General features: G+C 44.8%; 2 long non-coding RNA genes across 3 annotated transcripts; one reads left to right on the top strand and one right to left on the bottom strand.

Moving 5' to 3' along the window:
* Positions 1–8,960: 8,960 nt before the first annotated feature.
* Positions 8,961–10,236, bottom strand: LOC115561392 (uncharacterized). The gene is made up of 3 exons (XR_003979910.1): positions 9,990–10,236; positions 9,328–9,422; positions 8,961–9,241 (listed from the first exon to the last, which is right to left on the bottom strand). It is a non-coding gene; the product is annotated as an uncharacterized LOC115561392 (long non-coding RNA).
* Positions 10,237–11,763: 1,527 nt separating this feature from the next.
* Positions 11,764–14,293, top strand: LOC115561642 (uncharacterized). Of its 2 annotated transcripts, XR_003979944.1 has the most exons (4): positions 11,767–11,797; positions 12,390–12,428; positions 13,598–13,799; positions 13,898–14,293. It is a non-coding gene; the product is annotated as an uncharacterized LOC115561642 (long non-coding RNA). The 2 variants fall into 2 exon arrangements; XR_003979945.1 differs by lacking the exon at positions 12,390–12,428 and having other exon boundaries at positions 11,764–11,797.
* Positions 14,294–14,741: the final 448 nt, after the last annotated feature.

Here is a 14,741-nt window from a genome sequence, read left to right as displayed (position 1 = left end):
ACTCCCTCACTGATGCTGGGTACCTGCTTGCCCGGTTGTGGAAGGCAGCGGGTCCTCTGTGGATGGCTTCCTCCCTCAGCGTCTCTGTCAGGGGTCCCCAAAGTGCCGGATCTGACGGTAGTGTGAAGGTGGTGCAGGGGCTGGAGCTACCTGCTGTCTCAGCTCCTTCAGTTGGAATTTCATCATGTTTGTTGTGATGTGGAGGCTGTTCATCCTCTTGTTCTTTGCTCAGCTGGCTGTCGTCCCATTGCTCGGTGCTAGCTTCCACACTGGTGGGAGCCTGACGGCTAGTGCTAGCACCACTAACGTTAACGGTAGGCGTTTCCACAGCCACCACAGGTGAAAGAGGGATTTTATCGTTTTCATCGCCTTTTCTCACAGGGCACTGATTTGGAGAGAAAAAATTGGCTATCTTTGGTACGTGTTTCAAATTGTCGGCTAACTTCAATTATTTTTTTCGTTTCAATTTTCTTTTAGCACTCCCGCTCAACTGCTTCTCCATCTTGCTACACTGCTTCTCCCCATACAACGCTCATCTCCAGCCTCAGCGGCATTTGTGCAGGCAGATTAGACTACACAAACAATGTTTTCAGACTACACAAACACTGTTTTTGCCGCTTCTAGAATACATGTAACGGGCATAGAAAATGGCTTGTGGTATAAAACAGTTCCCCCCCACCCATTTTCTGGTTTTAGCTGTTAATTGCAATAGCGGATAATATTGACCCTATTGTATTATTTTCATGCCAATAGATGGTACTGTGCATTGTTGACATAGTGGGTTGCCATGGAGACGAAGCTTGAGTTAATAAACTGTTGATCGCTTGAGCAAGATTGAAAACGGTTGTTCTCCGCTTCATATTACCCACAGCCCAAACCAGCCTGTGGGCTTTGTACCTGCCCAGATTCCCCTAGATCTGGTGCCGGTAACAATTGGGGGCTCGTCCGGGATCAAGCATTCAAGAGCAGGGTGAGCGGTCACTGTGACGGTGAGACCAGGTGTCCAAGCTTCAGGGAAGGCTGTTGTGTTTAACGTCATCCAGAGAGCGACAGTCACCAGTGAGACATCACAATGGCCATCGTAACCCCACGGCGGATGCTGATCTTCCAGATTAACAAAAAACTTCCAGCGCTGAGTTCCAGTCAACTGCAGTTGGTTGCCAGCTCAGTCGAAGATGGCAGCGAGAGCACTGAGAGCTTCAATGAACCAGAGCTGTACGACTTCATTCTCGACTACACCAGGAGCGAGAGGTGGAAAGCGATGGAAGATGAAGGCATGGCTCAACTCCTCTCCCTCCAGGACCTGCTGCATGATCTGACATTGACAGACGCTAGGTCTGGTGAGGTTGGTGTTTCCACCATTCATTCATTCTTATGAATGCTGCGGGAGACATGCACACACACACGTCACCAATGGACAACCATGCACCTGACAATCCAGAGATGCCAGCCCAGCTGACTGTTACTGGATCCCGCAGTGTCCACCATGGTCGGTCAAGCTTATCCTCCACTGTAACAGAGCAGGTTGTAAGGTTGTCTAACGTTACTGCTCTGCTTCCACGCAGAGAGTGTAAAATGCACGGTGGTCAGATATCTGATACAGGTTCTGACATGTCTTTTAAGGGTCTTTGTAAGCAGATTGACACTGCTTTACAAGAAGGGTTTAGTGAGGCTGAGATCATTAGAGCAGTTCTTAAAGTAATTAAACCAGGTACATTTAGGGAAATGCTAACTAACAATGATGATCTAACAGTTAATGGGTTAAAGAGGTTCCTCCGCTCTCACACCAGCAGATTAGTGATGACTTTCTGTTAGAACAGATGACTAGGTCCATGACTGAGGAAGAGGGGAGGTTAAAGCGCCTGGGTGTTGTATCTAAGTCTCGACCAGTGACTGTAAGTGTTGCCCAACATGACGGTAATGGACAGACTGACATGAATACACCGACTCTAGTTGATGCCGAGTTAGAGGCTAATCGTGCTGCTATTAGACAACTGACTGCACAAGTGTCTTCTCTGACCAGACACATGACCCTCGTTGACAGGACTGCAGAATGCATACAGTCTGGCGGCCCTAGTACCTCATTTAGTCGTCCGCAGCTACTGTCAGTCGACAAAAAGGGTAGATGCCAGGATTGTATAACAAGCGGAACCATGGGCTGTCCCCATTGTTTTATCTGTGGCCAGGCAGGACACCGAGCCATCGGCTGTTTACAAAGAAGGTCATCGGGAAACGGGAAGCGGTCACAGGAAAAGGGCAGCCAGTGATCATAAACAGTGTTAAGCCCACATTTAAGATCAAGCCGTCAGCCACACCATGCCAATCAGACCCAAAGAAACGCATTGCACAGCTCATAGGGAAACGTTGTACCGTCTCTTGCAACATCAACGGTGTGCCTATAGAAATGCTTTTAGACTCAGGTGCTCAGGTGACGATGGTCAGCAAAACCTGGATAGACAGTGCATCACCCCGTGTCAAAATCCAACCACTTCAGTCCCTCTTTGCCGATCAGTCCTTTGAAATATCAGCAGCAAATGGTACACAAGTTCCACTGGATGGATGGGCTGAGGTTCACTTGCAGATTTGTAGTGAGCGCCATGGGTCTTTGATAATTAGAGTGCCCCTTCTTGTCAGTCAGAGTTGTCACTGTCCCCTGTTAGGTAGCAACGTTATAGCCGAGATCGTCAACGACCATGACAATACCCTTAATGTGACTGCGATCCTGACTGATGCTTTGAGTGTCCCTGAAAACACAGTTGAGGCTTTAGTCTCTGCCCTACAGATCACAACCAGTGACGAGACGGCATTATGTACGGTGCGCATAGGCAGGCAAGGTGTCACTATCCCTGCTGGTCGAGTCTATCAAATACTTTGCCGGGTTAGGGGGTTATCAGGGAATCGTACCATGCTGTTCCAGCCTCTCATAGAGAACACCTGCCCTGAGGGTCTAGAACTGTTTCCTGCCCTAGTCGACGTTCCTTGTGGGTCATCAATATGAATTAAAATTCCCATCCAAAATGCAACCCGACATGCCATTTATCTGCCCCAGAGAACCACTCTCGGCACCCTTGAGGAAATGGCTGATGTGAAACCTGTCCTGAGTCCTGAGGGCATGCAGCATGACGCTGCCCAAACCTTTTCAGCTCAGCTAAACACAGATCCAGTGACCTACCTGAACAATGAGCAAGACAGACAGATCAAAGAAAAGTGGCACCCTCCTGTTGACGTATCACATCTAGCAGAGGATGAACAGAGAGTAGTTAAGGAAATGTTGTTCAAGGAGTCAGACGTGTTTGCCAAAGACGATGCTGACATTGGTTGTATTCCTGACCTACAACTTAGAATCAACCTCACAGATGAAACACCCGTCCAAAAGTCTTACAATGCCATCCCAAAGCCCTTGTATCGAGAGGTGAAAGACTACGTTCAGAACTTGCTTGACCGTGGTTGGATCAGAAAATCCACCTCAGCTTACTCTTCTCCTGTGGTCTGTGTGAGAAAAAAGGACATGAGCTTGCGGCTCTGTGTTGACTTCCGTGGGCTGAACAACAAAACCATCCCTGACCGTCATCCACTTCCCCGCATCCAAGACCTCCTGGACAACTTAGGAGGCAACTCATGGTTCTCCATACTTGACCAGGGCAGTGCCTACCACCAAGGCTTTGTTGAAGAGAGCTGCCGTCACCTGACCGCTTTTAGCACACCTTGGGGGTTTTATGAGTGGGCACGCCTCCCATTTGGCCTCACCAATGCTCCAGCAGCATTTCAGCGCTGCATGGAAGGCATGCTGGCTGGTCTGAGGGATGAATGCTGTTCTCCTTATTTGGATGATGTCCTTTTCTTTTCCAAGACATTCCAGGGGCATGTTGAGGACTTGAGACGAGTGCTGTGTCGCTTACGAGAGCATGGTGTGAAGCTGCGCGCGAAAAAGTGTGAGCTGTTCAAACGCCAAGTCAGGTATGTCGGACGCCTGGTCACAAGTGAAGGTGTTCAGATAGACCCCAAAGACCTGGAAGCGGTGTTGCATATGAAGGAGAGACAGCCAAAGAATGTGGGAGAGGTCCGAGCTCTGCTTGGTTTCTTGGGCTACTATCGCTCATTCATCCAGGACTTCTCCAGAATAGCCCGACCACTGTTTAAGCTCCAAGAACAGCCTGCTGCTTCCAACAAGAGTCCTGTTACAGCAAAGTCCAACCAGAAAGGCAAGAACAGTGGCCAGTTACCATCCAGGACACCAGTTCAGTGGACCCCTGAACACAGTGCTGTTGTGTCCCGCCTTGTTGACATGCTGATTAACCCCCCCATCTTGGCCTACCCCGACTTCCATTTGCCATTTGTCCTGCACACTGATGCATCCAATGAAGGTTTGGGGGCTGTGCTCTACCAGGAACAGGATAGTAAACTCCGGGTTATTGCTTATGGTTCCAGGTCACTCACGCCTGCTGAGAAGAATTATCACCTCCATTCCAGTAAGCTTGAGTTCCTAGCCCTGAAGTGGGCCGTCTGCAATAAATTTCGTGATTATCTGTATTATGCACCAACATTCACTGTGTATACAGATAACAACCCCCTCACCTACGTCCTGAGCACGGCCAAGTTGAATGCTGTTGGACACCGCTGGGTTGGTGAATTAGCTGACTTCAACTTTACCATCAAGTACAGGCCAGGCAAGGCAAATGTTGACGCTCACACCCTGTCCAGGTATCCAGTGAAGCTCCAAGATGACTTGTTGGAGTACTCTGAGATAATGCTACCTGAGGTTGTATCTGCTATCTGGCAGGGGAACAAAGCCGAGAGAGATGAGGATGTACCCTGGGCTGCCGCCCTTCAGATCTCCACCATTGATGATGACCCTCCTTCTGTGAGTACACCCATGTTCACCCCAGAGGACATCAGAGATGCCCAGAAAGCGGATGAATCCATTGGTGAGGTGATCCAGTTAAAAAGGAGCGGATGGAATCCAAGAGACAAAGACCAGAGGCCAATACAATCAGGAACGCGACGGCTCACACATGAGTGGAACAGGCTCAAACTGGATAAAGGAATTCTGTACAGGCAGTCAGGACAAAATCAACAGCTAGTCCTTCCCAAAGCACTAAAGTTAACTGTACTCAAACACCTGCATGATGACATGGGACATGTCGGAGCTGACAAAGTCATCCACCTCGCAAGGCAGCGGTTCTACTGGCCTTTTATGCAGCGCGACATTGAAGACTACGTCATCCGACAGTGCTCATGCATTAAGCAAAAGCGACCTGCTGTCCATGAGAAAGCACCAATGGGCTCAATCACAACCAGTGCCCCTTTTGAGCTGCTCTCTGTCGACTATATGCATCTCGATCCCAGTAAAGGAGGCTATGAGTACGTCCTTGTTGTAGTAGATCACTTCACCCGTTTGGCTCAGGCCTACCCAACTCGAAATAAGACTGGCAAAACAGCGGCTGAAAAGATCTTCTACGATTTCATTCCACGCTTCGGGTACCCTCAAAAGCTTCACCATGACCAGGGCCGGGAGTTCGAGAACACCCTGTTTCAGAGACTCCAGCAGCTGGCAGGAATTTCTCACTCCCGAACTACTCCTTACCATCCGCAGGGAAACCCTGTCGAACGCTTGAATAGAACGCTGCTCCAGATGCTCAGAACGCTCCATGAGGAAAAGAAGGCAGAGTGGAAAGACCATCTTCCCAGCATTGTCCACGCCTACAACTGTACAAGACATGAGGCAACAGGCTACTCACCTTTCTTTCTTCTCTTTGGAAGACATCCACAGCTCCCCATCGACCTGATCTTCAACCTTCACCCAGATCGGCAAGCACAGACACGGCAGGAGTATGCCCAGACCTGGGCTTCCCGGATGCAGGAGGCATATCGGATTGCCTCAGAAAACAGCAAGAAGTCCTCTAAGAAAGGGAAGAGGCACTATGACCAAGGTGCCAGGGGTGTTCTGCTGCATCCAGGTGATCGTGTGCTTGTCAGGAACCTGTCTGAGAGAGGTGGCCCAGGAAAACTCAGATCTTACTGGGAGGGGAAAATCCACCGTGTCATCGAGAGGCTAGGAGACGGTCCAGTTTATCGTGTCCAAGTAGAAACAGGTGACCGAACCCTCCGGGTTCTCCACCGCAACCTCCTCTTGCCGGTCAGTGACTTGCCAGTCAGCCATGAGGAACGTGATACTGGTGTGGAGAAGAAGCCACAAAGACAAAGACATCATGTTCAGCCCAGAGAAGCCACCAAGTCAAATTCCAGCACCTCCTGTGATGAGGGAGAGTGCTCATACAACCTCAGACCTTTGCCTGTGTATGAAAGAAACGCTGTCAGACACCATTCACCTCAACGTGAACTTCACAGCAAGCTGAGGGCTGTGGCTCCAGCATATCAGCCTTTGAACCAAGCACTGGAGTCTGAGGATGAATGGCAGGCAGAAGCATCTGACCCTTCGATGACAGGAGAGTCAATGCCCGCACCACGAAGGATAGATCTGTCCCCAGCTGTGGAAGGAGAGGAACAACACAGGGATGATGCTGTGGAGTGGAAGTCCTCAGGATTCTGAGACATATGTTGTACCTGTTCCTCAGCCAGTGAGAGAGGTAGAACAGCAATTACGGAGGTCCACCAGACCAGTGAAACCCAGAAGCATCTTCACGTATGACCATTCAGGACAACCTTCCTACCAGCCTTGGAGAATGGGAGCAAATGCATTGTACTGTGTCCCGCATCCCATGCTCACCTACCCAGTGTTTCCTGAGATGTGCTACCACCCTCCCCAAGCTGTATGGACATACGGAAGAATTGACAGTGACCAGAACATTGGCATTGACATGCGATCTTACTTACATACGACTTACCTGTGACTGACGTTCGGCAGATTCAACTCCTGTTGACACTGATGACCCCTGGGGACTGTTCTTACCTGACCTTTCGACAGTTGACTCCTGATCTGACGTTCTGATCGATGATTAACTTGACACAGCGCCACAGATAGTTTAGTTCTAGATGTCAGGAGACAACTTTTAAAGCAGGGGAGATTGTAACGGGCATAGAAAATGGCTTGTGGTATAAAACAGTTCCCCCCCACCCATTTTCTGGTTTTAGCTGTTAATTGCAATAGCGGTTAATATTGACCCTATTGTATTATTTTCATGCCACTAGATGGTACTGTGCACTGTTGACATAGTGGGTTGCCATGGAGACGAAGCTCGAGTTAATAAACTGTTGATCGCTTGAGCAAGATTGAAAACGGTTGTTCTCCGCTTCATATTACCCACAGCCCAAACCAGCCTGTGGGCCTTGTACCTGCCCAGATTCCCCTAGATCTGGTGCCGGTAACATACACAAACAGTTTTTTTTATATTTTGATCGAACGAGTTGCAATAAAGTGCTCACATCAAGGAAAGTGAGGACTGCGTTCATAACGTGATATTTGTCAACAACGTTGTCAAGGGCCCCTTTGATGTCACGGGCCTGGGCAAGTGCCCAGTTGCCCTAATGGTTAATCCGGCCTTGACTACATACGGTCCATCAAGGAAGATCAAATAACGAATACCCTCTGATGAGAATCTGTATCTCTCATAAAGAATATCGTCAGACAATGCCAAGGGATCGGTTCTGTCCCGAAAAACCCTCTGTCTCCGGAGATACGCCTGTACGATAAGTGCGCCGAGGTCCACGGGAAGACCCACAAATGGTGACGCAGTTATCGGAGGAGGGGCTAGGAAGCTGCGCACGCCGATATAAGTAGCCGATCTCCGGATAGACTAAGCTGAAAAGCTGCTCCCGACCAGGGCCCGGATTCACAAAAGTGTTCTTAAGACAAAACTTAAGAAGATTCTTAAGAAAAAATATAAGAAGTTCCTAAGAATCTTCTTAAACGCTATTCACCATTTTTTTCTTAAGAATTGTCGAATGACTTACGAACTTCTTAGTTTTCTCACTTAGGATGTTCTTAGATTTTTATCTTTATCTTAAGAACGCTCGCGATGTTTTTGAACCAAAGACAGTTGAGACATCGCCTGTAAACGAAGCAAAAACTTGTCCAAACAGGAGTTGGAGGTGATGGTCGATGAGATCATCATCAGAAATAGATTATTGTTTGGCAAGCTAGACAGTATGATAACATCGGAAAACAAAAAGAGGGCGTGGGCCAAAGTTGCCCAGACTGTATCTGCAGTGGCGGATATAGGAATCGTTCGCGATGTCAACGCTGTAAAAAAAAAGTGGGCGGACATCAAATCTATTGTAAAAAAGAAGGGAACGGAGAGGGCAAGAGAGTTGAAAAAAAACGGAGGAGGGTAGACGACAATCCAGCTGGACCCACTGGAGGAGAAATTGTTGGGGGCGATTGCCGAAACGTTAGTTGAAGGAAAAATTTCCACTCGATAAACACACAGGTCACATGTGATGCAACGCTCCGAGTGACAGACCTTGTTGCGAAGTGGCCGGTTATCACCCACGACTCCTTTGTTCTCATGAATTCAGGAACAGGCATTAAATTGAATGAGGGAGAAATGCCCGGTGGTTGGTTGTTAGGTGAGAACTACACATGAATTCTACTTTAGGTTAAAACAAAAACATACTGTATTGCCCTAACTAATGTCCTCTATGACAGGACAGTGGCTATGCCTTAAGACCATGGTTGATGACACCCATCCTTCACCCTGCAACAGAGCCAGATGAGCGCTACAGCCGGGCACAACAAAAAACAGTTAATTGGGGTAGTGAAGTCAAGGTTTAGGTGTATCGACCGTTCTGGTGGAGTGCTCCAGTACACTCCTGAGAGGGCATGTACAATTATTACCTGTGCTTTTATCCTCCACAACATCTGAATTATGTACCTCTTGCCAATCCCTGACATCCCAGATGATGATGACCCCGAGGGAGATGTCCCAGTCCCTGCCCCATGTAACACTTGTGCAAGTGAGACAAGACCTCAATAAAAAAAACCACAATAAACAACACATGAAAACCTCTCAGTGATTGCTATTTTATTCTAGGTTCAACACTCTTTTTTTTTTAAATCAAACTTGGCTTGGGCAAGGCGAAGCTTCTCCCTCTCGACGAGCAGCTTTTCCCTCTCCACCTGCAGAAGTTGCTCCTGAGTATGCCTCAGCATTTTAACTTCCTCCAAAAGCTGACGCTGAAGGGAGACCATGTCCTCTGTGTTGCTTCTGGATGTGGCAGGTGTATGAAAGGTTTCCGAGATTAGCTGTGATAATGTCAGGTCATCCCCGGGACTCTGTAACAGCTGTGAGTGGAACGATTGTAAATTAAACAGTATCAAAATGTATGGTTAGGTAAAACAGTTAGTGTCTGATACACTTATTAACTTACGTTTTGATGATTTGTGAGGGCTTGTGTTGGTTCAGCTGCATTGAATGCGTGGGATTGTTCTGCATCCTGGTTGACTGCTATTACGACCAAAGAATCTAAAGAAAAGCAACAGAAACAGAAAGAAATGTGATGTTAGATGCAGCTGGCTAAAACAACTTACATTAGCAGGGTGAGTGCTTGCTCTGTAAGCTACACACAGTAGCCTACTTGATCAAGTTCTAATATTTAAACAATGAGTTACTTTGCCTGGGTTTATTAAATGGCATAAGGTTTAATCCGTTTATCAAACACTTTTCACAGGACACAATGTTGTTGACAGCTTACAACCCATGGGGCCAATAGCTGAACTACTTGTAACCAATAAATAGATACATCTATACTAAACACTGACAACAACTCAGCCACCGCCAGTCTAACAGCTCGTTTCTTTGACGACAACACAGCCAACGCCAGTCTAGTGGCAGCTTGTGTTGTGCTAGCAGCTAGTTCTACGTTTTGGTAGGCTGGAAACAAATTGTCACGGTCAAAGTAACCAAGCCTAGGTAAACTGCGATCATCTGAGACGTAACTCAATCAATAATGGTCTCTCTTCTCTACGGTTTCATGGTCGTCATAATAACTAGCAAGCGCTAGACAACAGTTGACAGTCTTGATTGGCTTACCTCCTGCTTGCAGGCTATCGTCTTCTCCCGGTTCTCCGGTGTCCACTCCTCCACCTACTCCTTCAACTAACGTTTCGGCAATCGCCCCCAACAATTTCTCCTCCAGTGGGTCCAGCTGGATTGTGGTCTTCCCTCCTCCAGTTTTTTTCAACTCTCTTGCCCTCTCCGTTCCCTTCTTTTTTACAATAGATTTGATGTCCGCCCACTTTTTTTTTACAGCGTTGACATCGCGAACGATTCCAATATCCGCCAGTGCAGATACAGTCAGGGCAACTTTGGCCCACGCCCTCTTTTTGTTTTCCGGTGTTATCACACTGTCTAGCTTGCCAAACAATAATCTTTTTCTGATGATGATCTCATCGACCATCACCTCCAACTCCTGTTTGGAGAAGTTTTTGCTTGCTCCATTTTTCACAAATCAATTTCTCTCAACTGTCTTTGGTTCAAAAACCTCGCGAGCGTTCTTAAGATAAAAATCTAAGAACATCCTAAGGGAGAAAACTAAGAAGTTCGTAAGACAATCGAGAATTCTTAAGAAAAAATGGTGAATAGCGTTTAAGAAGATTCTTAGGAACTTCTTATATTTTTTCTTAAGAATCCTCTTAAGTTTTATCTTAAAGTGTAATTCCGGCGCAAATTGAACCCAGGATCTTTGTTTTGGCATTAAAACCCATCAAATAAGCCTTCCAGATACCTTTTTAATTGAAAATCGAGTATTATAGTTTGCTGGGCGCAATGTTTGGCGTCCATGTTGTTGACTTGGGGCATAGTGTTTCGCTTCTAAATCCGCATTTCTGAAACAACAAAATAGCACCAAACCTCTGCAGTAGCATGACTAGGGTCCCTACACATAAAACGAAGCACAAACAACTTAGTTTGTAAACCCGGAGTTTATTTAAAAAGACAGTTTAACAAGCATTACCGGTAGGTCCGTGTTTACAGGAAGTCCACACAAGTCGATTGCCGAATGCGCCGGAGTTCAGTTCAAGGAGGAAAGTTTTGGGATTTATAATTGATATAATATATATTTATAAATAATATATAGCAAGTGTTGACACGTAAATTAAAAGAATTGCATATGTAAGTTACAGTTACAAAATAATTGTTCGCTACAATCAAGTATGGCACGTTGTTGACGGAAGACGCACTGCACACGTGATTGACGCATAGAGTGAAGGACAGCTCAAGCACCGGAGAAGACGAACCATCCACAGCTTGAAGTCAAGAGAGAGATGGTTCGTGTTGGTGTTTTCCCCGGCTGCGGAAAAAAGAAAGAAAAGTTACACTCCAGAAACTTTCCATAGACTGCCATTGCGGTACAATGACCGATCTCTGGTAGACCAGTGGCTTATTGTTCTGAATATGGACATTGAGACGCCAATCAAGACGCTAATGTAGAAGGATCACCGTGTCTGCAGTGCTCATTTTGGTAAGGACAACATCATCATTCCCAAAAGAGCTGCTGACCCAAAGAACCCAAAAGGAGTTTCATTGAAGAGGAATGCAATCCCTCGAGTGCGGCAAGTGGCTACGGATAGATGCTTGAGCTGTCCTTTCACTCTATGCGTCAATCACGTGTGCAGTGCGTCTTCCGTCAACAACGTGCCATGCTTGATTGTAGCGAACAATTATTTTGTAACTGTAACTTACATATGCAATTCCTTTAATTTACGTGTCAACACTTGCTATATATTATTTATAAATATATATTATATAAATTATAAATTCCAAAACTTTCCTCCTTGAACTGAACTCCGGCGTATTCGGCAATCGACTTGTGTGGACTTCCTGTAAACACGGACCTACCGGTAATGCTTGTTAAACTGTCTTTTTAAATAAACTCCGGGTTTGCAAACTAAGTTGTTTGTGCTTCGTTTTATGTGTAGGGACCCTAGTCATGCGACTGCAGATGTTTGGTGCTATTTAGTGGTTCAAAAATGCGGATTTAGAAGCGAAACACTGCCCCAAGTCAACAACATGGACGCCAAACATTGCGCCCGGCAAACTATAATACTCGATTTTCAATGAAAAAGGTATCTGGAAGGCTTATTTGATGGGTTTTAATGCCAAAACAAAGATCCTGGGTTCAATTTGCGCCGGAATTACACATTAAGAACACTTTTGTTAATCCGGCCCCAGGGGCCGGATTCACAAAGCATTCTTAGGAAGAAAAAAGTTCTTAAGTAGATCTTTTTTCATAACTATGTTCTTAAGAAAAAAATTAGGAAGATTTGATATTCTTGAAGAATTTCTTATTTTTTTATTAACTGTTTTCTCAACTTTCTTCTTAAGTTTTTTCCTAAATTCCTAAGTTTTTTCCTTAGAAAGTATTTCAAAACAAATGAGATTCTTGAAGACAAAGTTCTTGAATTTCTTCTCAAATTTCTTCACAACTTTAAGATAACCCTTCACCAGTCTTAAACCAGCTGCAGTGAAAAGGTAAGTCTTTCTTTAAACATATCTATATGACATTTATATGAATTCATTAATATATTGCTTAACCCAAGACTATAAGTTAAACAATGTTGTGAATTTGAGCTTGTCATGCTATTTTTATTATATCAAAAAAGCCAATTTTGACAATATTAAACGAAATGGGCCTAAACTCTGTGTCAGTTACTATTGATAGTACCTGACAGTGTTGAGAAGAAATAGTTATCAAGGATGTTTGATTATACTTCAATTTTCTCTTAAGTATATGAAGAAGGCAGTTGTATTTATTTAGATTATTAGATCATTTCAGTAGGCCAAGTCACTGAAATCATATTACTCTTTTTTTTTTAGATGGAAGTTCTTTGGGTGGCAGTTAGGGAGGAAAATCCACCAAGGCCATTGAGAGACAGAATGGATCCGCTTATACTCCCTGATCACATGTTGATTAGACAATATAGGCTCCCTAGGCCTGCAATTATTTATTCAGCAGATATGCTATCAAATGACCTGAAAATGAAAACAAGGCGATCGTCACCCCTTCCAGTTGTAACACAAATTATGGCTGCCCTGAGATTTTTTGCCTCTGGGTCTTTTCAAATGGTGGTGGGGGGCACCCTCGGTGTGAGCCAATCATCCGTTAGCCGAGTGGTCAGAGATGTCACAAATGCACTCTGTAGAAGAGCACGGCAGTTCATCAAGTTTCCAGCAACAGACGCAGAATGCATTCGAACCAAACAGCAATTTTTTGAAATAGCAGGGTTTCCAAACGTATTGGGCGCAGTTGACGGGACACATATTGCAATCAAAGTATGATAATGTACAAATATCCTATTCTTGTATTCTTGTTATTTTGGATCCATTATGCTTTGTTATATGTTGTTTATAAAAAATATTGACTTGAATATATATATATATATATATATATATATATATGTATATGTATATGTATATGTATATGTGTATATATATATATATATATATATGTATATGTATATGTGTATATATATATATATATATATATATATATATGTATATATATATATATATATATATATATATATATATATATATATATATATATATATATATATATATATATATATATATATATATATATATATATGTGTGTGTTACGTGGGGATTAATGTGCTAACTAACTTATATTCATTTCATAGGCACCAAGTGATGAGGAAGATGGCTTTGTCAATAGAAAGAACTTCCACTCCATTAACACTCAGGTGATCTGTGATGCAACACTAAGGGTTACTGAACTTGTGGCAAGGTGGCCAGGTAGTACCCACGACTCCTTCATATTGATGAATTCGGGAACAGGCATAAAATTGAATGAAGGAGAAATGCCAGATGGATGGTTGTTAGGTGAGTAACTAGTGATGAATTTTAATTTAGACTACACAAAATCATTCACTGTATAATACTTCAATAATTGACCTACCTACTTTCCTAACCAATAAAAGGTGATAGTGGCTACGCTCTACGACCATGGCTGATAACTCCAATCCTCCACCCAACAACAGAGCCTGAACAGCGCTACAGCCGTGCACAACGCAAAACAAGAAGTGTTGTGGAGAGGTGCATTGGGGTTGTCAAATCCAGATTTCGATGCATTGACTGCTCTGGTCGAGTGCTCCAATACACCCCTGAAAAGGGGTGTAAAATCATGACCTGTGCCTTCATCCTGCACAACATCTGCATGATGTACCGGCTGCCTCTTCCGGATGTTCCAGACCACCATGAACCAGAGGGAGATGGCCCCGTCCCCGCTCCATGTAATACCGGCATTCAAGGGAGACAAGAGCTTGTAAGGAGGAGTTTCATGTAAATAAATAAATAATAAACGACACCTGAAAATCTATGAGCAATTTATTTTATTATTAATATTACTAATACTCATTATTAATACTAATATATAATATATTACTCTAATATACTCTATAATACTCTAATATATAATATATTACTCTAATATAATCTATAATACTATAATATAATACAATTCTCTAATATATATCTAATATAATACTCATCCTCATCGTCATCCGCTTATCCGGGGTCGGGTCGCGGGGGGAGCAACTCAAGCAGGGGGCCCCAGACTTCCCCTTCCCGGGCCACATTGACCAGCTCTGACGGGGGGATCCCGAGGCGTTCCCAGGCCAGTGTTGAGATATAATCTCTCCACCTAGTCCTGGGTCTTCCCCGAGGTCTCCTCCCCACTGGACGTGCCTGAAACACCTCCCAAGGGAGGCGCCCAGTGGGCATCCTTGCCAGATGCCCGAACCACCTCAGCTGACTCCTTTCTAA

Source organism: Gadus morhua, chromosome 16 (genome assembly GCF_902167405.1).
Source record: "Gadus morhua chromosome 16, gadMor3.0, whole genome shotgun sequence".
Classification (NCBI taxonomy): domain Eukaryota; kingdom Metazoa; phylum Chordata; class Actinopteri; order Gadiformes; family Gadidae; genus Gadus; species Gadus morhua.
The sequence above is the reverse complement of the archived record's forward strand: the minus strand, read 5'-3'. Positions and strand labels throughout refer to the sequence as shown.